The 27,195-nt window shown below is 37.8% G+C and overlaps 1 protein-coding gene across 1 annotated transcript in view; it reads right to left on the bottom strand.

Moving 5' to 3' along the window:
• Nucleotides 1-27,195, bottom strand: part of LOC131959348 (cadherin-related family member 1) — a 119,816-nt gene that overhangs the window by 49,669 nt on the left and 42,952 nt on the right. The window contains exon 3 of the mRNA XM_059324516.1: nt 8,428-8,522. The gene's annotated coding sequence lies outside the window, so the exon portion shown is untranslated. The remainder of the gene's footprint in view (nt 1-8,427; nt 8,523-27,195) is intronic.

Genomic DNA, 27,195 nt, shown 5'->3' with positions numbered 1-27,195 from the left:
AATAATAATATTATTAAAATAATATATAATATATATAATAATATAAAAGTTAAATTTAAAATATTCTTTTTCTTATTTATTTTGGAGTTTTGTAAAGGGTATATCTTTCTGAATTACTTTACTAGCTTTAAGTTCAATTTTTTTTTGAATCCCACAGCTGAGAATCCACCTGAAAATGCAAAGACTGATGTTCAGCTTCAATGTTTTTACTGTTAATTTGACACAATCTAAACATTTCTAACATAGTGAGATCAAAACAAAGAGAAAACCTACATGTATATGAGCTTTACAGACTCCTTACTGCGAGAAACCAAAGCGAACTCTGTAAAGTCAGAATTGCACCTCGTAAAAGAGATAATTCATATGTTTGTGTTTTGACGTCAAACCTAACGGAGTAAACACCCTCTGTGAGCCTCGCTGCACAACTGCAGCCTTTAAAACGGCCTCAAAACTCTCAGTTTACGTGCAAACTTTAAATACAAGTGCTATCTCCAACCTTCAATTTAGCTTTGCAAGCAAAACCAAGTGGGCTCTGGTTTTTACAAAGTCAGTGATTTAAAATACAGAAACAGCTCAGAGAGAGTGAACAAACCCCCAGTGCTATATACAACACTGTACGGTTGTCTTGGACATGCTAACAATTTACCAGAGAGACCACCGGAGGAAACAAAGGGAAACGTGTAAAACATGCTGCTGTACACTGCACACAAAACACCTTTTTAAAGTGTTAAAACTTGGGACTCATGATGAGGATTTTTGTCAAATTAAAATACACTTTTCTCTGTTTGAATATGTCAGCAGAACCCCAATGGAGATATTTGTCTTGTAACAATTTGTCCCTGTAGAGGTCAGTGTGCTCCAACATACAGCACTAATAACTTTCTTTTTTTTTCCAGCCGCAACGATTCATGCCCAGTCATCACTCTCACTAAGATATATTCTTAACTTCTCCGGGCCTCTGTATGTGACATCATGATGACTTTTATAGTCTAACAGCCTTGCACATGCTTGGATATATGGTGCTGACAGATATATGGGAAGCTGTGAAGTGACTGTGCAGGGTTACACACAAGCTTGTAAAATCTGTAACTTCAGTTTTAAGCAGAATTGCATGACAAGGCCGAGATCTAATTCTGACTTGAAGTCCCCTTGAATTTTCTGATTTGCTTAGTTCTCACAATGGCGGCAGCTTCTCCAAGTCTTAATTGTGACTAGAGAGAAAAATGGTCACGGGCTTCGCTGTCTGGACCATCTGCATAGTTTCTTCTATGATTGCTTCCTGATTTTCTATACCAAGGAAGTGTGAGGAATTACCTCTTCAAAGGGATGTGTGCCCCACCAGCACTAATCCTCAGTTAATGGCCAGTAGAAGCAACAGACCCCAACAACCTCACATCCTGCAGAGGTTTCATGTACATAATTCCCTTTTGCCAGGTTAAAAAAGCTCCAAATTGTGAGAATATATCAGAATTACAGGAAGGAAAAGAAACTGTGTCCTCTCCTTATGATGAAATTTAAGGGATAGACACAACCTCGTTTGAAAAAACTAAGTAAATTTGAAAGTCAAGACAAGATAATTGTTACAGAATACTGCTTTTACTGTGAGTATACTTAAACAAAGCCACTAAACGAAAGAGTGTAGCAGTAATTAGTGATAACTTTCCTCATGGTGGGGCTGAGGCTGTTCGAGTGGTTTGTTTCAGTGACTCTGAGAAACAAGCACAGCTCTCCCTGGTGGCCTCGAGCTGAACCAGCAGACCGTAATTGGACTCACAACCCTCCAATTTACAGAATTAAGGAGAGCCATCAGCCCGTCTTATTCTGCTGATTTGTGCTCAAACACTTTTTTAGAAAGAAGACTCCACAACTGGGGCTGACAAAAGTAAAATCAACATTCTGAAATATCTGATACATTTAAAAAAAAAAAAAAAAATCTTTTTGGCTTTGTTAATGCATATAGCATGAATTTGGCAATGGTGTGAGTTTTTTTATTTTTTATTTTTTATTAGACCTTAACCTTAGAGCCGATAAGTCTATAACAAACTGTGAAGCCAACTCAGACCCTGAAAGACACAAATGTCCCCATCAAAACTACAAATATTATCCCACAATCATTACAGCATAAAACCATGCACTCTATTAAATCACATTTTCAATCCAGACTGGCTTCAATTGTAATTTTTACCATTTTCCTACAGATAAAGACATTTTCTCATACTTGCCCTACGTGGCAAATACATGTTTTTCAGGTTTTCATTCAACTTATTGCTGCTGTATTATTGAGAGCTGCAATGTTTGATAAAATGCTAAAAAATAATAATGTTCTAAATATTAATATATCCCAAACTGTGTAAAAGAATCAATTTTCACTTAGTATACAGAAAAAAAATAACATGTTTGATTTTTAAATGTATTTCTTAATTAAAAACAGTAGCATTATGTAAACAAACTGTCATTTAAATGGTTAAAAGTCTGAAAATTAATGAATATTTGGTAGTTATGATCAGGACTGAAGTTGGTTAAAAGATTGAACTCTGTGAAAGTGGAAAATAATATTATATAATTTTTTTTGACCAACTTCATTCATCAATAAAGCAAAGCATAAGGGTTAAGAGCTATAACGATTAGAAGACTAATCGATTGGTCGATGGATTTTGGTAAAAGATAAATTGTTTTCACTTGTTTTCACTCTTTTCAGCCTAAAAAAAAGACTGCTTTTTACTGTTTTTTTATCACATCAAACTGAATATCTTTGGATTTTCAACAGACAAAACAACATTTAAAAGCATCACTGTGGAATTTTTTCACTATTTTTCTGATATTTTATAGAGCAAATGATTTATTGAGAAAATAATCAGCAGATTACTCGATAATTGAAATAATTGTTTGTTTCAGCCCTCAAATGGTTCAATAAAAATTTTAGACCATTTGAGGGATTTCCCATTGAATGTAATTGACTCACATTTTACTGTGGAACATTACCGCATACGTTTCATTGCAGAATAGGACCCCTAATTAACGCTTTAGCACTTCAAAGTCAAATATTTACTCTAATACAAGCACAATTAATTGGTGAAACATGGATGTTGTTGCTGCACACATGTAGAACAGATGCCACTGAGCCTTGGGGAAGCGCAAACACTTCACTTTCACGTCGCTGATCTCTCTGGCTGCTTTGCAATGATTTAGCATTTGTTCAAATTATTCAGACATCACAGTTTGTGCCATGTGACCTGTCAGTGCTTGTTACGGAGCGGGTAAGGCTGAAGAAGTGTGACACGCCGCGGCGACTGTAAGCGTTTGGATGGTTTGAAAACACCAGTTTGGTGCTAATTCAAGGTATTCTGTTCAGAAAATGCTGGTTATGTTGTTAAAGATTCTCCAGTCTAAGGTTGTATGATAAAAATGTTGAAATATTTTATGACAAATAATTAAAAACATTCATGATTCATTGATTTCCAATGTGTAATTTATTTATTAATGTACACAGATGATTGTGCTGTTGATTTCATTTATACCACAGATAGTAATTTCTCTCTGAGGTTGCAAACACTTTGATTGGTAATTTCTGGATTATTTGTGCTCCTCTTCCAATATTTATGCTCTCTGTAATGGATATCAAGACAGTTTTCAGCTAATGGTTGAAGATTTCACCACTCAAGCTCAACAAGAAGCCCATCTATTGGTCGACCTGTAAAATGTTGAATCTTTAATCGCCTCACCTTTTGGCTAATTCATAATTTAGTGAACTGGGAGTGAAGCGTTTAGCTTTTCCTGGCTATGGCCCGCTAAGTGAAATGGTGTGGAAAGTGTGAGGTCATTAACCTGTTACAGGTATGTTCTCTCCTAATACTGGGGATAATGTATTCCACCCAAGTGTGACAAAAAAGAGGCAGAACTCGTTCGCAGGTATTCGTTTTTAGAAAACTTCATTTGAGAACATTAGGTTATGAAAAGTTAATATGGTTTTTAATCAGGAGAGATATCCCTTCATATCTGGGTGAGATTTCCACTCTGCTGCTTGTGGACCGATAGAGGAAGAGTGCAAGATAATTTCCCATCATCCTCCTGTGCATATCACAGCGTGTTCATTTATAGCACTGAATTCTTAAACTATTGCCATTGTCACTTAAATGTTCAGCCGAAGATAAGACGGCATTCAGGCACCTTTGTATGACAGGATACAGATCTTTTTTTATTTTCCTTTTCTGTCTTTGCTTTTAATAGTAATTTGTGCAGTTTAGGTTTTTTTTGAGTGATAATTTAATATTACTGTTTCATGACTTTCTGTAGAATTGCATTGTATTGATATGATGGAAGTTATTGAAAGTTAGTTTAAAATGTTTCAATTTTGTAAGATGTAGTGCAAAAAGGTAGGACATGGTAATTGTGTTAAACGTCACTTTGATTGTTTCATATGTGATTTTGCATTCATTTGGCACATGATTTATGTTAATATTGAGCAATGAAGACTTACTTTTCTGCATTCTGTTGAATTTTTATGCACCAAATTATGGTGGAAATGTGTTTATTTATAGTAAAGTAAAACACAAATTCGGCATTTAATCTTTCCTCCTCTTTGTGTCTCTTCATATTCTTCATATTGATATTAATTTTAGCCACATTGTCCAGCCCTACATGTTATTGATGCATGCATCTTTATTCTGCAAAGAATTTAAGCTTTTTAAAAAATATATATATATTTTTAAATTTCTTAGATATGTCGCAAGATTTTATATAAATATTGATTCTTCCTTCAATTCTACATGAAAATGAAATGAAGATTAATACTTGAACACAGATTCTGTTAATGAGTCAAGCCTATGTGGTTGAAAAATTAAAATATTCTGAAAAAATTTCATATTTTCACTTAACTAATCTCCATTTTTTTATTCATGAAAAAAAAAATTCTATCTCTAAAATCCATCTTCAACGTTATTAATTGTGTGTTTTACCTTGTTTTTGGCAAATTAATTACACTCAAAATACGAGTGTCGGGAGGTGGAGAGAGCAAGTCTGTAACCATAACGGTACAAAAGTGTACAAGAAGAAAAATTACACTAATGGAAAGTGAAAAGAAAGCTTCACATCTGCCATCAATACAATGTCAAGTGAGAAAAAATGAGTCGCAGGGCAGCAGAGGACAGAGAGTTTGTGCATGAGACCACAAACTGGTCGGCTGACATTATAATCGATATGATCATATTTGTATTATGAACAAAAGCTTATATTACTGTCAATTTGAATGTACTGCTACTCCCCTAATTGTACTTGTTGTATTTTATTTGGCTTTTCAATTGTATTCCATATGTTTTCGTAATGTATCCGACCTGGCTGCTGCATGATCATAATTGCCCTTTGTATTAATGAATAACTTGCAGATAACATTTGAAAACATGTGCGCCCACTTTTGTATTATATCACATATTTCTTTTGCATCTGTTCTTTGACTCAGCCCCTACATACTGTACATCTCAATGCACTTAATGTTTCCTGACGCTCTGTTTGACTCGGTGCAGACGACGCCATAACTCCTGATGTTTATCGATCCTTCAGCCTCTGTTGAATTTATTTCTACAAGTCTATACAAATCTGTTTCTGTGCAGCCTATTGTACCAGAGGGGTTAATGTATTATACAAAGTGTTCAGATCAGGGATTAGATTTTCCCCCAATTCCATCAGTCAATTCTCAGTGCTCTCCAGGGCATTCATCATTTTGACAGTTGCAGATAAGGCAATTATTTTCCTCGAGCAACTACAAAATGTAGACAAGTGCTTCTGTGACAGTGTGTCTGTTTGAGGGGGGAACACAAATATTATTCCACCAGTCACTGATGGCACATATTGCTTGCTACAAAGCCATATCCTCTGTAACACAAAGGAAACAGATGTTATGAGCATTTCTGCGTCCTAATGCACTTCAGCGTTTCATCTTTATACAGTGAATTGAAGCTGCATACTGTGGTTCAATAAGACGTCTTTACACATGGCGTGTTGTTAAGGCCTTGTTTTCTGCAGCTGGAGTAAATTCTTGCTCAGTAAAATTGACTATGATTGTTTTTTATGGTAATACACAGATGTTTTAATTGTCATTTAAACACATTTGATTTATTTTCCTGACTTGCCTGTCTTCAAAAAAATCAGCTTCAGAGCAGCCACAAGAAAGCAAATCAATGCTATTTTAGTGGAATATGTGCATTATTTTCATTGTAGCATGCAGGAAATAAAAATATATTAAAATGTAAATGTGCATACTAGCTGTGCAACCTAAGAACCAGTGCAATGTTTTTTCACAGGTACTGAAAAAAAAGAGTACAAGCAGTTAGTTTGACATTGTTTTGAGATATAAAAGTGCACAATGTCCACACTGCTGTCCTGAGATCCGTCCCCTCAGCATGAGCGTGAACAAATGCTTAAGCTGCTTCACCTAAAATGAGGGAGCAGCTGGCTACAGGAGTGCCTGCGATCTCCTCTGCGAACCCCTGGGGGGCAGCAGAAGACCTTCATTTCTACGGCGGCGCAGCTGCTTACGGCTGACTTACACCTCTGTCACCTTATGCTCAGGCTCAAGTCAGGACGCAATTCAGGCTGCTAATGAATCCTTCCAAAACAAACAATAAAGTTTGCTCTTACAAAAAAAGAAAGATTTTATTTAGAAACTTCTTTCTTTCTCATTCTGCCTTTGTCTCTCAAAAAACGTGGGCAGATATGACAAATCTAATTAATGGTAAAAGACAGTTTAATACAGATATTCAGAACTTTACCTTTATATTTAAAATTAAATTAATAATTCTGTCTTATTTATTCATGCATACTTGATAATATAAGAAGAGATCCCTGTGAGACAGAAGTTAACAAGCTCCGTTGTTAGATGTCAAATACTAAAAGCAAATTGGTATAGGAAGCAAAACAAAGCAGCACAGTTGTTAAGTGCACTCTCAGTGGATTATGCTCCTGATATGCCATAATACCGCTCATATGAGTATTATAAGTGGCAGATTGTGAGTGGAAGGCATTGTTGTCTCAAGCTCAGAGTTAATAAATGTGAGCGAGCGGAGGCAGAGCAGGAGGATGACGTTAGGCTGAGCTCAGGTCTGTCATCGGATCAAAGTGGGAACTTGTTCTCCCATCGCTGTCAGCACGTTTTAATGATTGTTGAGCCGGGCCAAGCTGTTCCTCCCTAAAACTTTCCCATACCCAAGTGTCTGATAGATTCATGGCTTAATCATTAACTTGCACTTAATTCGTCTGGAGCAACATTAAGCTCAAATTACAAGGGGATTTTGGCAAAGGTCGGTTTCATGCAGCAGCTGACATGTCTGTCCCTAAAAAATAAAGGAATATAGATTATAAGAAGTCACTAAAGAGAATGAATAATTGTAAAGAAAATGGGATTTCAGAACATTTCTATCCATCTTGAATGGAATGTATTAACCAACGTTAATAAGACCTCTACTAATTATTTTGTCCGGACAATCGTGTTTTACTGTGATTAAACTTCATCCTTCAAAAGTCCAAAGAGCAGATGCTGAAGACTAAAGGAAGAAAGTGCCTACGTAAAATAAGACAGAAAGGAAGGTAAACCACACCCTTGAACATGAGGGTACAATAATTTAAAAATGGTTAAAATAAAAGTATTACAATCCATCTTTTAAACATGAGTGACTAAATTATATGCAGCAGTACATCAGATCCATCTTGTACACTGAAAGTAATGTACAGTTTAAAGATGTCATTGCTCGTTGGCATAAAAAAAGTTATTAATTCTTTAGTATTTTATTCTAGTCAGAAAGTCGTGACCTCACTTTGTGATCATAAATTATAGAAAAAGCAAATATGTTATTATTTCCTTGCCATTCCTCTTGAACTACAGTGCTAACCTCAGTTTTTTTTAAATAAATGTTATATTGTGGTACGTAACAGCAGAAACACAGACTCTTTTGGCTCAAGAATATAGAGAGAACCAGTTAAAATATGGCAAATATGATTCAAATAACAAAAACAGTGTCATTATTGGACTGACAAAGGTTTCATGAGGCCGTCTGAGCTGAGCTGCTGTGACAATAAATCAAACACAGAAAGAAGGCCGAGGCCTTTATGGGGAGTGCCACCCATATATTGACTGCACATCATAGCAGCCCTCCTGTTGTAGGCTGGATTATAAATCCCATTTCGAAAAGATATATGGGACTTTTGATGTGTCAGACCTGCCTTTTCTTCAACTGAACCACATGTTTGATTTTTTTTTATCCCGTTTACAGTCACATTATTCCCACAACTGTTTCAAAGTAATCGAAAACGTACTGTAATTAGACTTTTGATCCAATTTTCCCATACAAAGCCAATAATGTTGCTACTATTTGGATAAGTACAGTACTGACAGATACTTACAGACCTATAAAATCTTTGTACTTTAAATTAGCTTACCCCTTTTTGTCTGAAAGCGTCCAGCCCGCTTGTACATCTGACTGGATGCATGGTGCATGTAATGAAAGAGACGGCTGGCGTAGGCCTCTATAGGGCTGAAAAGTTGTTTCAAGCAGAGAGAGACAGAGAGAGAGAGAAAGGGAGAGAAAAAAAGATCAGCCAACAGATGATGAGAGAAGAATCCAAGCTGAACCGGGGATCAGCCCCTTCAAACTGTCCCAAAAACCGACCACTGTCCCAGCAGAAACTCTCAGCCTGCCGGGGATGTAGAGACCAAATGCGTCTTTTTAGCACCAGGTATCAAAAACTGTCAAGGGCATTGTCAGATATTACCTGACAGGAATAACAAATTAATTAGATTTATTCTAAGAATGTGCTTATGCATTTGCTACAACACAAACATATAATACTTATATTTGCTACAAAAAAATGACACATTGTATTTGGCAATTATTCGTAACAATTTAAACAATACAGAGCCCTGAGGAAACAAGATCAGGTTTTGTCCTTGGTATTCCCATCCTGAAAATTCAGGGATTAAATCATCTAAGATGGTTTCATTCTACAACTACAACTGTTTTGTCTATTGAATAGTGACTATTGACAAGTAGTGGAAGATATACTAAAATCTATAAACCTAAGCATAATAAGCAATACATGTAAGAGTCCTGCATTCAAAATCTTGTCATCATAATATATGTAAAATACCAGAAGTAAAATGACTCATTGTGCAGAATGACTCTTCATCTCAGAATGATAAATAATGTCACTCGATTATAATCACTGATGCATTAATGTTGCAGCTGGTTAAGGTTAAAGGTTTTATAGGTTTTATATGCCTTATAGTCAGGTGGCATAACTTGTAATAATGCATCATAATTTATTTTATAAACATATAGATATATTTTGCATTAATAGTCTAAATCTGCAAAGTAACTTATGTTGTCAGATAAATGCAGTGGAGTAAAAAGTACAACACTGGCCTAGAAAAGGTAGCAGACACTAGGTAAAAAGTAGCATAAAATGGAAAATGTGTATTTAGCTTGATCCACAACTGCTACTGACTATGTTGGGGCTATATACAAGAAAAAACAAAGTAGTCAGGAGAAATGTCCCAACAGAATTTTATATCTGTGAGTGCGCAGATGGCGCTTTGAAAACAGCTTTTCGTCTATAAATAGATGTTTGGTGTCCAGCCCTGGGATAAAAAAGGGGCGACTATTGGGTTTATTTGGTCTAAGTCAACTAAGATTAGTAAATTAGACATTTTTTTAATACTTTTTTCATGCTGAATGACTTATTTCCAGGAACCTTTTGAGTACATCTCTGGTAAACACAAGACTTAAAAGTGGTGCTTTTGCAATATTATTTGTGGAGAAACAGTTTAACAAATCCCCAATTAATTCAGTTAATCAATTAGTGTTGGTCGACTAAGAATTTCTTTGCTTGAGGGCAGCCCAGAAATGTGAAATAAATAAAAAAATCTAAATTAATATGCAGTATCTGGTGTCCTGTTGTGGTGGATGACCCAACTATTTCAAAAAATCTTGCAATTCTTCCTGTAACTTCTCACCACTAAACTCTCGGTCGGCAGCAGCAGAACACATTCATTCTTACAGACAGGAATACTTTGTGACACTTAATGCCTCTACATTGTCTTTGTGTAAGGAGAAATATTTACATTTCCACTGCATGGATTTTGCTGAAACTATTACTGTGTCTGGAGTGACTTATGGTGAGTTTACAGTCAGCGCTTTAGAGCACAAACAGATATACACACACATACAGAAGCAGCTAAACACAAACACATGCATGCACGCACATGACCATGCACACACAAACAAACAAACAAACGCACACACCATCCTTCAGAGCCATTGATTCTGTTTTGAATAGTGTATTTTCTCCTCAGTCTAGATAGTCTTGCTACTGCCCATGCTGTTAGTGCGCCAGGCATTTTCAAACTCTTTACATCCATTACATTCCACTAGGTAAATACCTAATGCTGGAAACATTTGTCAATGTGTGCGCCTGGCTGAACAGAATAGATTATTGGGGGCTGAGTAAAATACACTGCATTTCCAAACAGCACTATGCCTGTGACATATTAAAAACTTCACACAAGACCCCGTGCAGTTTCCCCTGCACAGAGGATATGTAATATTTCAAGGAAATAAAGCTTGCAAACAATAGTAAACATTCTCGGTAAAGAATAGGAATGTCAGTATTGCAAATAACACGAGCAGCCGTGCTATTTCTGCCTCTTTAGCAACAACATACAGCATATACCACTCTCGGATCCTCTTTTTGTTGACTGTAAATGAGAGGGATAATTGGCAAATCCCAGTTTATTTAAATGGCAAGCACTGTTTACCGTAAGTTCATTCTTCAACTGAATTACACCTCGATTTAATTTGCAACCAAGTGCAATGTATTGCCACTCACTTGACTTTAATGCTGAAGACTTTTTTGTTCCCTTTTTTAATCAAATTACATTTGGGACAACTCATTCATATTGCTGTTGCTGTGCTGAAATGTTAGTTCATCTATTTATTTCACTTCTTAAAAATGCTATTCTTGTCTTTTATATGCTGCCTTGTGTTTCTTTGATAGCTTGTCTTAATGCCTTGATGTCCTATTTAAAGCACTTTGAAATGCCTTTCTGTTAAAAAGGTGCTATACAAACAAACCTGCCTTGCCTTGTTAAGGTTTCAAAACAACATTTGTCATGACTGTCAAGTTTTTATTAAACTTTGGGGGAAAATGACCTAAAACTCTGGATTGCAGCAGGAGGTGATTTCTTCGATTAAAAGCAGGTCAAAGCGGTAATAAACCATTTTGTAGAGAAAAAACATTGCATTCCTATTGTCTTTTTTTTTGTGATGGAACCTGTTGCAGAAACATTTCGAGCTCATTCCCTCAATTACCCAGACGTTCAAACAGGGATAAGTGACTCATTGCGGAGCCTGAACACACCTAAATAGTAATGGGAAAGGACCAGTTTGAATTTCATTAATTGGATTAACATGTCTCTAAAATGGCTGGTAATAATATGCATGGAGCTGTGGGAAGTCTTCGAAATGTGAGTTACGGAAAACAATGTTGACTTTTTTTAACTCACGTAATTAGAATCAGTTACACTGTCACGCCTTAATATGGAAAAGTGGTCATTAAAGCGACAAAGTAAAGTATTGTAGCTTGTTGAGCGGAAACACAGTTATATAGAGATAATAATACATCCTGTAATATTAAGAGCTCATGTTTTGTTATGCTCCTCTTTATTCTGTTAGGTATTGTTTTTACTTATTTGCTAAAAACTTTCTGAGGGATTGAAATGGTGTAAATTTAGACAGTCAGTCAAGGAACAAGTGATTTGTTTTGGTGCAGCTTCAGGCAGTGTTTAAAGTGCTTTTTAAGACTGTGAGATGCAACATTTTTGACTATTTTCTCATGTTCTACTAATAAACTAAAAGCATAAAACCTTGCATGTGTGGCCTGTGTATTTTTATGCAGATACAAATAAAGATGCAGAGTAAACATTTGTTTTTACTGCTACTGTAAAATAACATTAAGAGGATTATGCAGCCTTTTAAAACTGCACTACATGTTGTTATTAGTGTGTGACTCAACTTATTTACATAAAAAAGATATCTTAAATGGTTCAAAAACTCAATAACACATTTCTTTACGTCAGCATGCCTCTTCTCTATGCCGCTTTGATCTTCAGTAATTGATAAAGAATGGGACTCCTGTGGCAGACCCTCTTCAACAAAGATAAACAATAAAGAGCAGGGGACTAAGAGTGGACAGGGGTGATGTTGGGTCTCTTATTTGGGTGCGTTTCCATTCATTCCTTCAATATTCCATTCCTGGTTCTGCTTCATGGGTTTGTCTATTGTGGAGGGCTGAATGGGAGAGCGCAGGAGCGTCTCTGCTTCCGTTAATTAGAGCTTTTGCAGCTTCCGCTCCTTGAGGAGTCAAAGTTTAAGCAGCGGAGAGAGAGAGAGGGAGGAAGAAAAAAAAAGAGACCCTCTGTGCTGCTCCAACCTCAGCCCTCCATTGTGGTTTTAAAGACATGAAAAGGTATAGTTTACCACTGGTTAGGGAGTAGGTGGCTGCGGGGTTGGAGTGGCTGAGGCTAGGACAAACAGTGAAAAGTGAGATTTTACACCCAGGAGGGTATTAGAATAAACTACAGGGATATGTTTTGCTTGTTTTAGAAGGTTGTTGCATTTAAATAAGTAGTTAGATGCCACAGTTTGATGTTTCTTAAAGAGCTGCAGTGATAGTGAAGGGCTGTACATCTGATTATGAAGTTCGTATGGATTTAAAGGTGATGAGACATTCCAAGGACTATTATATGCATACTGATTGTGCAGGAACCCTTACTTGTCTTTACACATGGACTGACCAATTGTTCATGCAGGCTTAAGTGATGCACGAGGAAAAAGAGAAAAAAAAAAAGTCCTGGGGTCTGTAATGACATGTGGCTATGGGTGTCCTTTATACCTTGAGAATCCCTTTGCCTCATTAGTTAACACACTTTCTTAGTTTTGAACAATACCTTAGCTTGAGTTCTCCCAGCAGAAATCCCCCCGCTCAGTCGATATTTCCAGGGCCTGCAGCAGAGTTTCAGAGAGAGGGCCCTTTCCCCCCTGTCCTAACAGCTTTAATACTTGTAATTATCTCTTGCTGGGGGAGGCTGGAAATTGGATTAGGGTGGTGAGTCTCAGCTGAATGAATTACCTCCATCTCCCCACTTGGTGGGCCACACACTGATAAAGTGCGGAAAACGGATTTGGATTCAGCCTTAGCATTCATGGCTTCCTTGTGGAAAAATGAAATTTTCCAACAGAAGGGGCCAGTGTGCCAGCAGTATCTGTCCACAGCATGTTTCATCTGCTCCTGCTCTTCTGGAAATGCAATTACCTGCGTTATCGGGGCCTAAATGGTGACAGTTTGGCAGGGGAGCAGTTCCACCTGCCAAAGGCATCATTCGACAGTGTTTTTGTTGCATTCAGTATTCTTTCAGTTTGAAATGATTCCTCCTTATTTCCACCTGTCAGAAGTGAAACAATCTGCTGATTTGTTTACAGGTAGGATGATATTATTGGGGATAGGAAGTGGGGAAAAAATTATACAATCTTATGTTTATATGAATTTATTTCATGTTATTTATCCCTAACTCGTGCACTCCTGTCATACTTGTGCATTTTTGTACATGTTTAATGAAGGAAAAACTTCATAAAAACTCAAATATTTTGGATGGCTGCAATATTTTCTACACACCAACAATCTAATACTGAGAGTACAGAACAAAACCAGAGAAACAATGTTTTATTCCCGTACTGTGCCTCAGCCTTCACTTGAATGACTGCACATACAGTATAGGTTGATACTAAATTATTTAACAACACCAATTCAGCTGATGTTCTACATGTGTCGTTTCTCTCAAAGGAGGGAAACAAAGCTCCTTCAGAGGGTCTATTAAAATCAATATGAGGGCAGGCTTGCCACAGTGGGTAACACATCACACCAAAAAGTGAATTAAACTGCTGGATTTTACACTTCAAATCGTCAAAAGTCAGCCAAGATTTCATGTTCTGTGCACAGAACAGTTTCCAGATATATTTGCAAGATAAGTGGTTTGAAATTGGGATTTTATTACAAATCATCAAACACTTCCCTAAATGTTGTGTCTAAATGAAGAGAAAATTACCTCAGACTAAGCTGAACTAAAGAGATAATGCTCCAAGGAGAAGTTAGAGTTTCACTTAATTTGGAAGGGAGCCAACTTTGTTTCCCCGTTGTTCATTAAGTAGTGGTTTTAATTCGGTTTCATATTTAATTTCCCGCTGTGTCATTGTAAGGAATCAGATCTAACAGAGGACAAACTAGCCCTACATACCCAGCGTTCGCTCTCAGACACCCCCCTCGTCTTTTCCACTTCCCATTCTTTTAACCCCCTACTGAGGACAATCCTTGAAGGTAGATAAAAAGAACAACAAAAGATAATTAAATCTAAAAAAGGAGGGAAAAATCTCTGCTTTCTCACTCAAACAGTTGGGGATAGATTTCAGCACAGTAAGGGTTTGGCTAATTTATACAATGGCCTGATGGGAGTCCTTCAACATTTACACTCTGCCTGGGACATGGATGGGTAAAGAGAAATTATATTTGCCTCTAATTGTTATATGTTCCTATTTTTACTGTCTTACCTTATCACACTTCCCAGCACAAATAAAACACACTTTATTTGCATTTGTCCGATTGCAAGACCACCGAAAGCCAAATTCAAAAATAATTTATGATAAGATTATCAATTTACAGCTGTGCGGTTATCAGAGGAGTAAAGATTGCTTTGACGTGCCTTGTTGTTCCAACTCAAACCTGCATCCCATCGGTGACAAATCTAAAATTATAATACAGTAATGCTTCACATAGACCCAGCTATTTAGGCGTGAATTTAATATTCATTGCTTTTGCAGCTTGGTTGGTTTTAAGGTGCTATCACCCTTATCCACCCTCCTCCCAACCCCACCCACTCCCCAACATCGCTGCCACCTACACTCCTATATCCACCAAACAGGGGCAAATGGCAGTCACTGGGACAGACGCACACACACACACATCCAGCCGTCTCTTTGTCCCTCCCTCCTTCACTCATTTCCCCCATTCTCTTTCTCCGGCTGCCTCTCTCTGTCCCCCATCACTCTCCCTGTCCTTGTTTTTGATCTTCAAACGCTGGTAGGGATAATGACTACAAATCAGGGATGAAGGTGAGTGATCACAATGTGGCCCACCCATCCCAGCTGGCCTTTTTACTCCCCTCATATGATGCATCTTCCTGACTCTTTCTGAGAACCCGCTGAACTGCACCGTGAGGGTTTCACATGGAGTTCACAGGGGGCTGAATACAGTTGGATGGACTCGTGTTTTAGGCTCGGCAAAGTGGTTTGATTGTCCATATGCGGCATGGAAACAATCAAGTACAACATGCATGAAAATAATTTTTCATTTAGTTTGTGCAAAAGTTTTAAGAGACAATTCTATTTTCATACAACTACCTGGATGCATTCACACCAAATCAGACACGACTGCAAAAACACCAGTACAACAGTCATTTGAAAGTGTATAGTGTGTTTAGGCTGTGGCAAAAACTTTGAATAGATTTAACTTTTGGAGAAACAGCACCCAGAAGTTATGCTGCCGTGGCCAATAATGTAACTGGCGATCAGACTTGACGATTGTGCACCAATTTAATGCCCACAGTTTTGAAAGACCTTACATATGGTTAGTTATTGAAGGTAAATGTGGTTTTGATCTGTCAGTGCAGACAAAGAATCCCTCGTACACTATAGAATGCTCCATGGTAGTCGCTTGGCTAAATGCTAGCACCATGGGGAACACTACAGAGACACAAAGAGACGGCCACATCACCATTAATTCTGCGCCACAATGCCTAATTTGGTTGGAATGCAGCCATTGCATTATTGCTACTCACTGACTATTTCATGAATAATGGAAAAACTTCAGTACCACTACACACACCTTTGCAAAAGAGTACACGATGGAACCACACAACTAGTTCCGAAGTAAAAAAAAAAGAAGAGTATTGCCTTAAATGTGCAGACCTGGCTCCCTACTTCGTTACCAAAGTTGCATGTACAAATGTGATGCAACATAAGACAAATTTCAGGTTTCAGTCAGCTTGGTTTTCTCTCTGAGTAAAATTCAGTAAAATATGGACATGTTTAAAATATGTCAAATGCTTGTGTGTAGAGTTGTGTCTAGTGTTCCTTTCAACCTGTTTTTATTTGCATTATCAACTTTCACAAGCCCGAATGGAAACACAGAAACATTGCAAAAACGTTTCTACACCTTTCTACCATGGACACATGCCACCTTTTATAACTAAGATTAGTGTTACTGGTATTATTATCATCATTGTTGCTATTTTTTTATTTGACTTGAAACTGCTTTTGTTCCCTTGTCCCTTATAAATAATTTGGAAGTGGTGGAAGTCTGATGTTGTATTAATTGTATTGTGTCTTTTGTTGTACAAATGGAAAATCTCAATAATCACATTGTAATCGTCTTAACGGTTTGCTGAGGTGGAAAAGTTGGCGTAAAAGCTAAAGAAAACAAGAAAACAGACTTAGCGAATAAATCATGACATACATGAAGCATGAAGCAAACTTCCACTGAAGCGTCAGCTCCACAGAAGAGACTAAAAATAGCAGCAGACAAAATATCAGATCTGTTTGGAGCGAATCAAATGAATCCATGAAACAAACGTAAATGCTATAATTTCCATAATTTTTGCTCTAAGAAATGTGTATGCCATTCTTTAAATTCTATCATTTTATTGTGCCCTCCTCTTCTGCAATGATTTAAAGGCACCAATGTGGAGAATTGAGTGAAGCAACTCCTTATATTCACATAGCACTAAAGGATGGAAACATGCATTCATTTACATTTTCTTTTGCAGATTTTCTGGAAAAAAAAATGCACTAAATTTGGATGGAAACCTCTCTTAAGTCAACATACATACTTATAGTTAAAGAGTAGCATGTCATCATAGCACATCAGATTGAGGGAAACTTTGTAAATGCAGGCCCAGAAGTTTGACAAAAACACAATAACAACATGCCGTCTGCCAACAGGTTTGAAGGACAAACTTGATTGATACTAAACATTTAACCAATGGAGTTTAATTAAAAATGCAGAAACTTCCAAGATCTGTTTTCTGTTTCAGCATCAAATTAAAAAGTGTCCTAGTACCAGGAGTCCTATCCTTTCACATCATAAGTTTCTAATGGGCAGTATAGATGATTCATGCCAATCAAACATCTGTTCTGCATTCCCCTTGTCAAGAGGAGCACCTGTTGACCTCTACCTGACCTCTGCCGGTAAGCAACGTGGCGGGAGAGCGGGACTACGGTTTCCTGTTTCAGGCAGGAGGACAGAAAAGAGCAGGAAGAGGTAGTTTTATGACCACTGTTTACCTTGGTGGAGGCCTGCCTCTTTTCCTCTTTTTTTTTTCTTAATGTGCCCGGCAAAAAAATGTTTCACTAGGGAGCAGGAGGTGAAATTTTTCTCATCCAAATGGATGGCAATTTCCCACCATTTAGCACCTGAAGGTAATTAGCTTGAAGAGATTGCGGAGTGAGAAACACGTTCATGGAACATTAACTCTCGTACATTCTCCAGTTGCAGGGAATTAATAGGAAAGATTAAAGTTTAAAGAGAGCAAATGCCATTACCACACAAACCACCTCTCTGTGGCACCATCTTGGGCTAACTTTTCCCCCTCTTTATAATAAGTCTGTATTTCACGATGGCATCGAGGTCTGGATTACAATAGCAGGTAATAAGTGGTGCAAATGACACAGTTCTGCAGGTTTGCGATGCGGTTGTATATGAGACAATGAAGAGCCTCTATAGCCTGCAGCTTCATTTTTCTCCATAACAGCTTCCTGCCTGCTTTCTCTACCCTCTGATGCGATATGCTAATAACCGACTCTGCATCCTTTCTCTCAACAGCAAATGTAAATGCAAACCTCAGTTTAATTGAGATCTCAAAAATAACTTCAAGTATCTTGTTAATTACCCAGCTTTTCTTATTGTAGTTATATAAGCAAAATAATGTCTGAAAACAAGCTGTTTTATGAGTTCATGTATGTGAACGCACACTTGTGTTTATTCTTCCTGGAAACAGCTAAGTTGGCTACAGTGAATGGTGTATTTTTAAGATGATCAAAACCTCACGATAAATCATACCTTCAGATTTAAGAGCTGAAAGAAATTAAATTGAGACATGGTGGAATTTATTGCCCAGAAAATCCCATTCTACTATCTGATTTGAAAAGTCCAGTCCTCCAAGCTCTCGAAAATCTATTTTCCACATTTTAATACCCTGCATAACAGTCCTCATAATTCATTCGAGTGTGTTAAGCACAGTTTTATTAGATCTGAAACAAATTTTGGTGGGGGATCCTATAGGCCATTAACCATGGAGTAATTTTATCCTTGTTTCCTTAATGATGCCATAATGGCGAGTGAATTTCTTAACTAAAGACCAAAGAACATTTTGAAGGTCAGCTTCATCTGCAGACTCCTTCATGCGCTTCTCTGAGAGATTGGAAAAGTCGGAGATCTTTGAAGAGTCATTAATAACGCTAAAGCTGAAGGCCTATTTGCGTTCTCGCTTTCTACCTTTTAATGTTACAATTTCTTCCTGCTCTTTCTCTCCTTTTCCTTGCTTCCCTCTGTTTTGCAGTTTCTCTCATGCAGAAAGAATGGAGTGCTGAATGAGAGGGTAAAAATGGCAGCGCAGTGACATACAGATCCCAGATGTGGTGCCTCAATAATTTAAATTTTATGCCTTTGTTATCACTTTAATCATTTTCTTTATTCGTTTTGTTTCAGCGATCGGAGAAACAGTTGATAGGCCAAAATGCCATGGGAACAATTTTTATTTGGTGTGTGGTGCAAAGTCTAATTAGAATTAGAATTTTGCTGAGCCTTGAAATGGTTGGTACTTTATCCTGATCGCCTTAGATATTGTTCGAAGTCAGTCATTTGTCATAGCAGAGCATGCTGGGAAGGCTGCTGCTAATCAAGGCTCCATCTCCTCCACTCCTTTTCTGCTGCCATTGCACCTCTGTCCAAATAAATGCTGTTGGGTAAGGATGATTGCAGTCTTGGCTCTGACACTGAATCTTATGGGATCTTTTGCGATGCAGCTCTCATGTTAAACCACACCACAACTTTCAAATACAGAGACAACTTTGAATTTATTTAGCAACATCTTATACTTTTTTGACTAACTTTGCTCTCCTGACTATAAATGTAAATGATGGACGGGAGGGGAATAAAGTCCTCCAAGGTTAAAGTACAACTTTTTGGGACTTTTTTTTGGAAGAAGAGCCTAATAATCATTGTTTATGTGATTGAAAGCTAAGATAGAACTTGTGTGCTAATTGAAACGAATCACGCGATTATGGCAATGTCTCTGCTAGGTCACTGATCCTTCCGGTGGGTCCCCCTGTAAAATGACACACCTCTGAGCACGGCCGCACCACCCCCTGAAGATTAGCCACATAAATAAATTAGACCCCGGGACAAAGGAGCACTCGCTCCCATGTGAAACCTCAGCGCTAGTGGCGGAGGCCACAAGCAGTGGCGTTTTTGTCATTGTCTGTCAGGGACGGAGGAGTATTTCCCCCAGAACAGCACGGGCATTTTATCCCCCCTGTGAGCCAAGGGTCTTTAAAGAAACTGAAGCTGACAACCGTTAACATTTAGAAATGTACCAATGAATGTCTTTTATGCGGACATATCCCAATGCCTTTGTGGCGCACACTGTCAGGGCCAGAGCCGCTTCTCAGGAGTGTCAGGTTGAGTGAAGCTGTCAGAGCAGTTAAACCAAAATAAGCCCCTCTCGAGACCTAAAGCATCTGTCAGTCCTTCAGTGAAACACACTGCTGACACATTATGGTCAAATAAACCAGAATCACTGTATTAATTTACACTTAAAATTTTAAACTCTGCTAGTTTTTTTTCAATTAAAAATATAAAACAGAGAAATTAAAAATACTTACTTGATCCATTTTACACTGTACATGCTGCACATATAACTACAAACACAACAATTATGATTATAACATAGAAGTCACAACAGTACAACTAAGGTAGTTCATGCAAGGATAAGCCAATAGCAGCATTTCTGTTATTCAAGAACATCTAAACAAATGATTTAAGGCTATACACATGCATTAATAGACGTCCAATGTCAACCTCAAAAGGTCTGCTTTGTTCACATCAGCTCTACATGAAGAATTGCCTGGAAGCCACACAGCCTCCCTTGGGCTCCTTTCTTCCAAATGTTCAGAAATTACCTCTGGTGGAAAAAGACCTAACATGGCAAAATGTGCCTTTAATAGCCAGAGACGTTTTCTTTTTCAGCAACAAGTTTAATTGGAAAGAAGTAGAATTCACTTTGAACGGGCAGAAAAAAATAAATCGCTGTGACAAGATGATCGATTACCTGTAACTCTACCTGACACAGAAATTAGGGTTTTTTAATGATGGGCTGCCTCTTCTTGGACATGAAATTCAAATGCTCTCCCAAAGTCTACCTTCAGCCATCACTTGTCTCTTGCGCTTGTACGCTCCAAACGCAGGCACTTTGTCTTTGTCACCGGAGAAAGGACATTGTTATTACCGACATGCCTTTGTATTAACCAATTTCATTCCTCTACAAGTAACATCTCATTGGTTTTACCTATGCTACCGGCTCACATTTATTCCCAGCACACATGTACAGAATTCAATTTTTAAGAATTTGGTTGAAATATATTTATTTGTTTATTGCTTGGCTGGTTATCCTATAATATTCTGTAGAAAAAATGGAGCTAATATGATTTTTTTAAGTAAATGAAACTGTAACAAGATAAACAACTGACTAGAGAGCAGTGCTGACTGTATGGAATCAGTGATCAGGTACAGCCTTTCCTTCCTATGTATTTAATATATTTTGACACTAAAATAACCATCCATGAAGGGGCACTCATTTACAGTTCATAAAATCCACATATTTCTCATTTATGACCGTAAGATCTGCTTAATGTGACACTTTTCTTGATCAAATTATATGATGAAGTGTGTCAGAGGAGTTGTGAAGCTCGCAGTCTCGGCTGGAGGATGGTTGGGGGTGTGTGTGGGGGGGTGAGGTGTTTGCAACTCGGTCGCCTGTGAGAGTAGTGATGCAGCTCCCCGCCGGCTGTCCACATGGCTGGAGGTATTGATCCAGTTATCATTGCTAGATCATCACTATATAGACTCAGCCGCACAGAGAGCTGGGACACTGACTGACTGAACTGACGGGAATCTCACAGACTGAGTGACTGCCTGAAGGTAAAAAAGCCAAGATGTTGCGATGTGTTCGGGACAAATTAGAGCAGCACTCAGACCACGGCCGGTCCCAGCATTTTTAAGGGCCTAAAACGGAAATTGAATCGACCCCCATATCCACAAAATCTAGTTAGTCAGTTAGTTAGTTAGTTGTTATAATCACAAAATTTGGTATTTCTTATAATTTTAGAAGATCCTCCCCAAACCAAAACCCTGTTAGGCTATAAACACCCAAAATACCCCAAATGTCATTACTTCTTAAAGAAGGTTGTCTTTTGTTGTTTCCGTTTGATAACTGGAACACAGAAAAAAAATATTGTCTCGATTTTCATGTTACTTGGTGGACGAATGTAGCGTGGGCCAAGAACGAACACATTCAATTTTGGAGCGGATCCGTATTTTTCACATCTGTTAACATTGCAAAATAGGGCATGGCCTTGGTGGAGGTCTTTGTTTTCCGAGTCCTCATCTTGTTTGAATTGCTAAATTTGTTATTGAACCCCCAAAGCCGGCTGAATACCTTCAAAATCTGTGTTTGTTCATTGTTAATTTGATCATTAACGCCTCAACATCAAAATTTGTTTTGATTTTGTTGTCATGTTTTGTAAACACATTTAAGCATCCAGCTTTTTTTTTTAAAGCAAAATTACATATTCATGCAAAAGCACCACTGTAAATCTTAGATATGCCATTATGTTTCTATGAAATAAGCCATTCAGCATGAAAAAGCATTAAAAAAAAATGATAATCAACTAAAGAAATCTTAGTGGACGAAGACCAAAAAGACTATTTAGACAACTAATCGACTAAAAGGGGCAGCCCTAAAAAAAAATACCTAAAGAAACCCAATGAAAGCTCCAATTTTACCTCGTTGACGGCAATTTCCCTTAGTGTCTGCTTGTGGCTCAGGCCAGCTCAGTAAAAGAAACATATTCCGGCTGTCTAGTCGACTAACTCGCCACTCAGGTGAAAGAAATAGTTTTACAACATATTTTACACTAGGAGGCAGATATGCATCCAGCTCTGCAACCTATAAACAAATTAATTCAATCTTTTATTTTTACCATCTTCAAGCATCCAAACAACATTAGCAAGCTCTCAAACATGCAACGCTCACATTGCCAAACCCTCTCAGAGTAAAGACAGAACATGCAATAAGAGAAGCAAATTGCCCAGGACATGCAAGGTATGGCTCCCCTAGAGCAAGGGCTATAAAGCTCACCTCACCTCACTGAGTTATATGCTAAAGCCCAGATATTTCATTTGCTTGATCACTTTGCCTCATCATAATCACTTTTATACAGATTTATTGCAGCGTGGGTCACAGTGCAGTGGAGGTGCTGCATTCTCCAGCTGTTTATGCCTCCTAAGAGCTTTCTGCTCACCCGGCTCACATGGTCTTTGTCTTATTTAGAACGAAGAAAATGTGAAATATGACAGGCGATAGTGCCCTCATTTGTTCTGTAGATTGCCTCACACACACCTCCCCACATGTCGGTGCCAGTCTCGGTCTACCAGCAACTCCTATTTCTCCCCCCACCCATAAGAGCCCCTACCCCCCCTCACTTCCACCCTACGCACCACTACCCCCACTGCTCCCCGACTCTCCCAAGTGTTGTGTGTTGTCCCTGGCCTCCACAGTGAGGAGGAGGTGGGCACGGGGCCGTGGAGCACAGCCGCCACCACCAGCATCGCCTCTGAAGGATAATGCTGTTTATTGCATTTGTCAGGCGAGCGCTGCAATACTTTGTAAGTCTATTGCCCACTTACTGCCATGTACTTTAAGCTGGTACTGATGTGCCTCTTTTGTGTGGTTCTGCTTGTGTTATTTGGCAAATTGACTCATGGCTGAAGGTTGGAAACAGTCCTCAAAGAATTATAACGTGTTACATTCTCCTGGTCTTTGTCCCTCTCTGTCTCTATTTCAACCTTTTTCTTTCATTCCAACAAATCTTTTCCCTCTCTCCATTTGTACACCACTTTCTCCCTTTTTCATTCAAACAGCTAAAGACCGGACTAGGACTGATGATTCAAAATAAGTAATTCCATTATTTTTTTTTTCTTTAAGCCACAGGAACCCTAGTATATAAGCCCTAGTGTACCATTATTGATGATATCATTATTATGTATAGGATCCCTCAGTGAATAATAACCCATTATCTTTCATTTTTCCTGTTTTTGTCACTGGATGTTGGAAAGGTTAGGCAATTTATTTTAATGTTAAAACTGTCAGGCACTTACACAGCCATGTCTTGGTTCCCAATGCATTCGGCACTTGGGGCCATGATTGGTTTTAAACTAGGCTACATCTTTGAACAAGCTATTCCCACAAATCTCAATGCAATTCTTTTTGCTTGGGTTTTATTGAATTGACTTCACGTCACATTGAGACAAAGTATTCCAGCCCTGATAGTTAAGCTTGCTTTAAATAATTTGACCCATGCTAAATACAACAAGAACATTATGTTGCTGAAGTCTTCACATTTAATTCTGCAGTGTTATAAAAAAAAAAAAAAACAGGCAGCTTGATAGTGATACACATATACTCCCACACATAGACAAAGGAAGAGGAGAAAAAAAATGCTCTCAACGCTTCAGTGCATTTAAATTTATACAAACTCTCTCCTTGACAGTGATGAATGTTACACTGTATTCTACAATATGTTTAATGCATAGGTCTGTTAAGTTAAGTTTTCTATTCCAGTGCTGTTCAGCGGAGTCACCTCTATAGTGTACAATATTACCAGTGCCACAACAAGAATACATCAGTCAATATCTCCACGGGTGTTTTCATCTTGTAGATTATGTATTTCTTTATGTTCTCAATATCCACGAAAATGACACAGATTACTGAGCTGACGGCAGATTCACAAAAACACTGTTAACATGAAGTATGAGAATAATCATGATGCAGTTGTTTTATAATACAATCCAAACAGATCTTATTTTTCTTTGCTAGTTATTTCCGTAAATATGTTTATTTAGATTAAATAATGTTTGAAATGATTACTGCAAGTTTTATTGTGGATTGTAAGCAACAATTTTGATGATGCAAGAGCTGCAATGTCTAGTTGATTATTATTTTTTTTTTTTTTCAAGATATTTTTTGGCCATTATTGATAGAGATAGAGTGAAGGGGGGGCAGAGGGGAAGACATGCGGGAAAGGGCTCCGAGTTGGATTCGAACCCGGGCCGCCTGCTTACAAGGACAATGCCTCTATGGCACGCGCTCTACCAGGTGTGCCACCAGGAACGCCCCTAGTTGATTAATTGATTAGTTAATTGCCAGGGAAATAATCAGCAGCAAATTTGCTAATAGACTATTTTCTAGGAGAAAATGCCAACAAATTGCTGTTTTCAACCTCTCAAATATTTTTGAGCTTTTTCTGCTCTTCTTTGTGTTATATAATTGAAAACCAAATATCTTTGGATTTTGGATTGTTGGTTGGACAGAGTGAGCAATTTGAAAAGCAATTTAAAGTCAGCTTCAGCTCTGGGAACTTTTAATAGCTAATTTTGACTATTTTCTCAAATTTTTTTAGCCAATTTGACTAATGGATTAACTGACAAGTTTGGTAGAAATTGTTATTTGTTAATTCTAAGTGTCACTTACTGACATTTGGACACCGTTTCCCTTCATTTTAATTAGTGTTGTTACCTTTGGAAAATGTATTATTTCTGGGGAACATATATACAAAAACAAAGTAGATGATGAAAAGTAACATGCATTTACTTAAGTACTGTACTTAAATGCAATTTCGATCTACTTTTACATAACTTACATATTTCCATTTTATATTTTATTTATCTAAATATAATTTGTCTTGTACTTCCTTTCCTTTCCTCCACTATTTCACAGCTATAGTCACTTTTTAATTTGCATATTTAGATTTTAACACATATGATCCGTCTGTCAAATATGATGCATTGCTATACGATAGAGAAATTACCCAACAGTATATAAAGTTGTTAAAATCATCTAAATCTTGAGAAGATTAAAGTGCTGTCAGTAAGATAAACCCCTCCCTACCTTGGCCCATAAATACTTTGCATTTCACATTAAAAAATATTGCAGCGAGAGTTGTCTGCATAGAGTTTTAAAAATGATGCACTTTCAGGAACAGAAATTTGGCACAGATTGATTTTACGTTAATCGGTACTCTTTGATACTGATGTAATTCAGTCTGTACCCTTGCAAGTAATGAGTTCAGAACCCAACACTGTGAGTCAAGTAAAAGGTCAAAAACATTTAATGCTCTGTATAAATAATACATCTATAATATTATACATCCAAAATATACGACGACACAAGTTAAATAACATTAACACTCACACCTATCCTCAAGAATAACCTATTCATTTGCCATTTTAAAACCCTTTACTACATTCTTGATATATGAGCAGGGTTAGATTTAGGATAAGGCAGACTATTCCAACAAGACATGCCTTTGTTTTTTTCTTCATTACACTGATCTTTGGCTGAGGTGCCGTAATGTGACCCTACTCACCTGCCGTGTTTGATAACCACCTTTCTTTTCATTTTATATACACAGCATACTGTATATCTGTATGTTGGAGCAATATCAGAACAGAAATCCCTGGCAGCCGAACACAAAAGGCCCTGTGGGGTTTTACATGAGTGATAACGCAATTCTTTAATGTAAAAGAATAAATTGTGCAGCATTTTGACAGTTCATCTGCATCACAGCGGCAACATGGCAAAACTGAAATGTGGTTGTTGTAACACATTGTTGGTGTGTTTGCTCAGGTACCATGCATGCACCATCAGCAATGAATGTTTGTATAGAGGCAAGAGAGAGAGGGAGAGAGTGAGGGAGTTATCTGTTCACACAATACATAGTCACTCAGGCAAGGCTTATAGATTCAGGGAAATGGATTCCATGTCAGGATATCACACTTACCAAACCTTTAGAGTGTGGCACCTTGTATCCAGGCCTGACTTGACGTTGACACAAATACTCTCTGGCCCATATAAAATCACCTCCATGGACAGTGTTTTACAGACGACCCGTGACAACAAAATAGCATAAGAGAGGTCAATTAATTAGATCCTGCGTAATAAAATCAGCTGGATGAGAGAGTCGTGAGCAACATGTCTGGAAATCTAAGTTAACAACCAAGCTTTATGACCTTGATACTGATCCAATATAACTCCACATTGGTAGTGTAAATACAATTAAATATGGATGTGCGATTAAGTAAAACCGTTAAAAGTGTTTTGATTTGGGTGTTGTGACAGGAGGGGGAATACGCTGCAGTGTTTTGGTGATTGCAAACTTGAAGGTGACAGCAATAAGTAATGTTTTACAAGATTACACAGATGCAATTTATTGCATTTTGAAATGAGTAGGCTATCGTAAATACAAGAGGCAGGCGTGCAGCGACCTCTTGATGAGCGGATGGAGTGGTAACAGCGACAAACAAAGCCTAAGTTGTATTTTTCTACAGTTTCTTATCACAGCTGAGTGTGGTAATTTACCAAGGCGCTGCTTTAAATTGCACCCCAGTAACAGCCTTTAAATGGTTACCCATTGAGATACAGTAGTGCTCTTGTGGTATAATGTAATTCAAACACAGTGATCGGAGTGCAAAGGTAGGATGTACTGCCGCTGTCTGCCCATGAGTTTACCTGCTTGGTTGAATGCAGGTTACTGTGAGGAGTAATTCTTGTAGAATCTTTTTTAATGACTGTGTTGGTGTACAACAGCACACACTAAAGTTCAATAAAAAAGGAACCATGTATATTAACCTCTAACTAAAATGTGAAGTGGTGAATTTTTCCTTCAGGTCACAAAACATCTGTTCTTTAAGAGGAGAAACAACTTTCAA

This window comes from Centropristis striata, chromosome 21 (assembly GCF_030273125.1).
Source record: "Centropristis striata isolate RG_2023a ecotype Rhode Island chromosome 21, C.striata_1.0, whole genome shotgun sequence".
In the NCBI taxonomy this organism is placed as follows: domain Eukaryota; kingdom Metazoa; phylum Chordata; class Actinopteri; order Perciformes; family Serranidae; genus Centropristis; species Centropristis striata.
The sequence above is the reverse complement of the archived record's forward strand: the minus strand, read 5'-3'. Positions and strand labels throughout refer to the sequence as shown.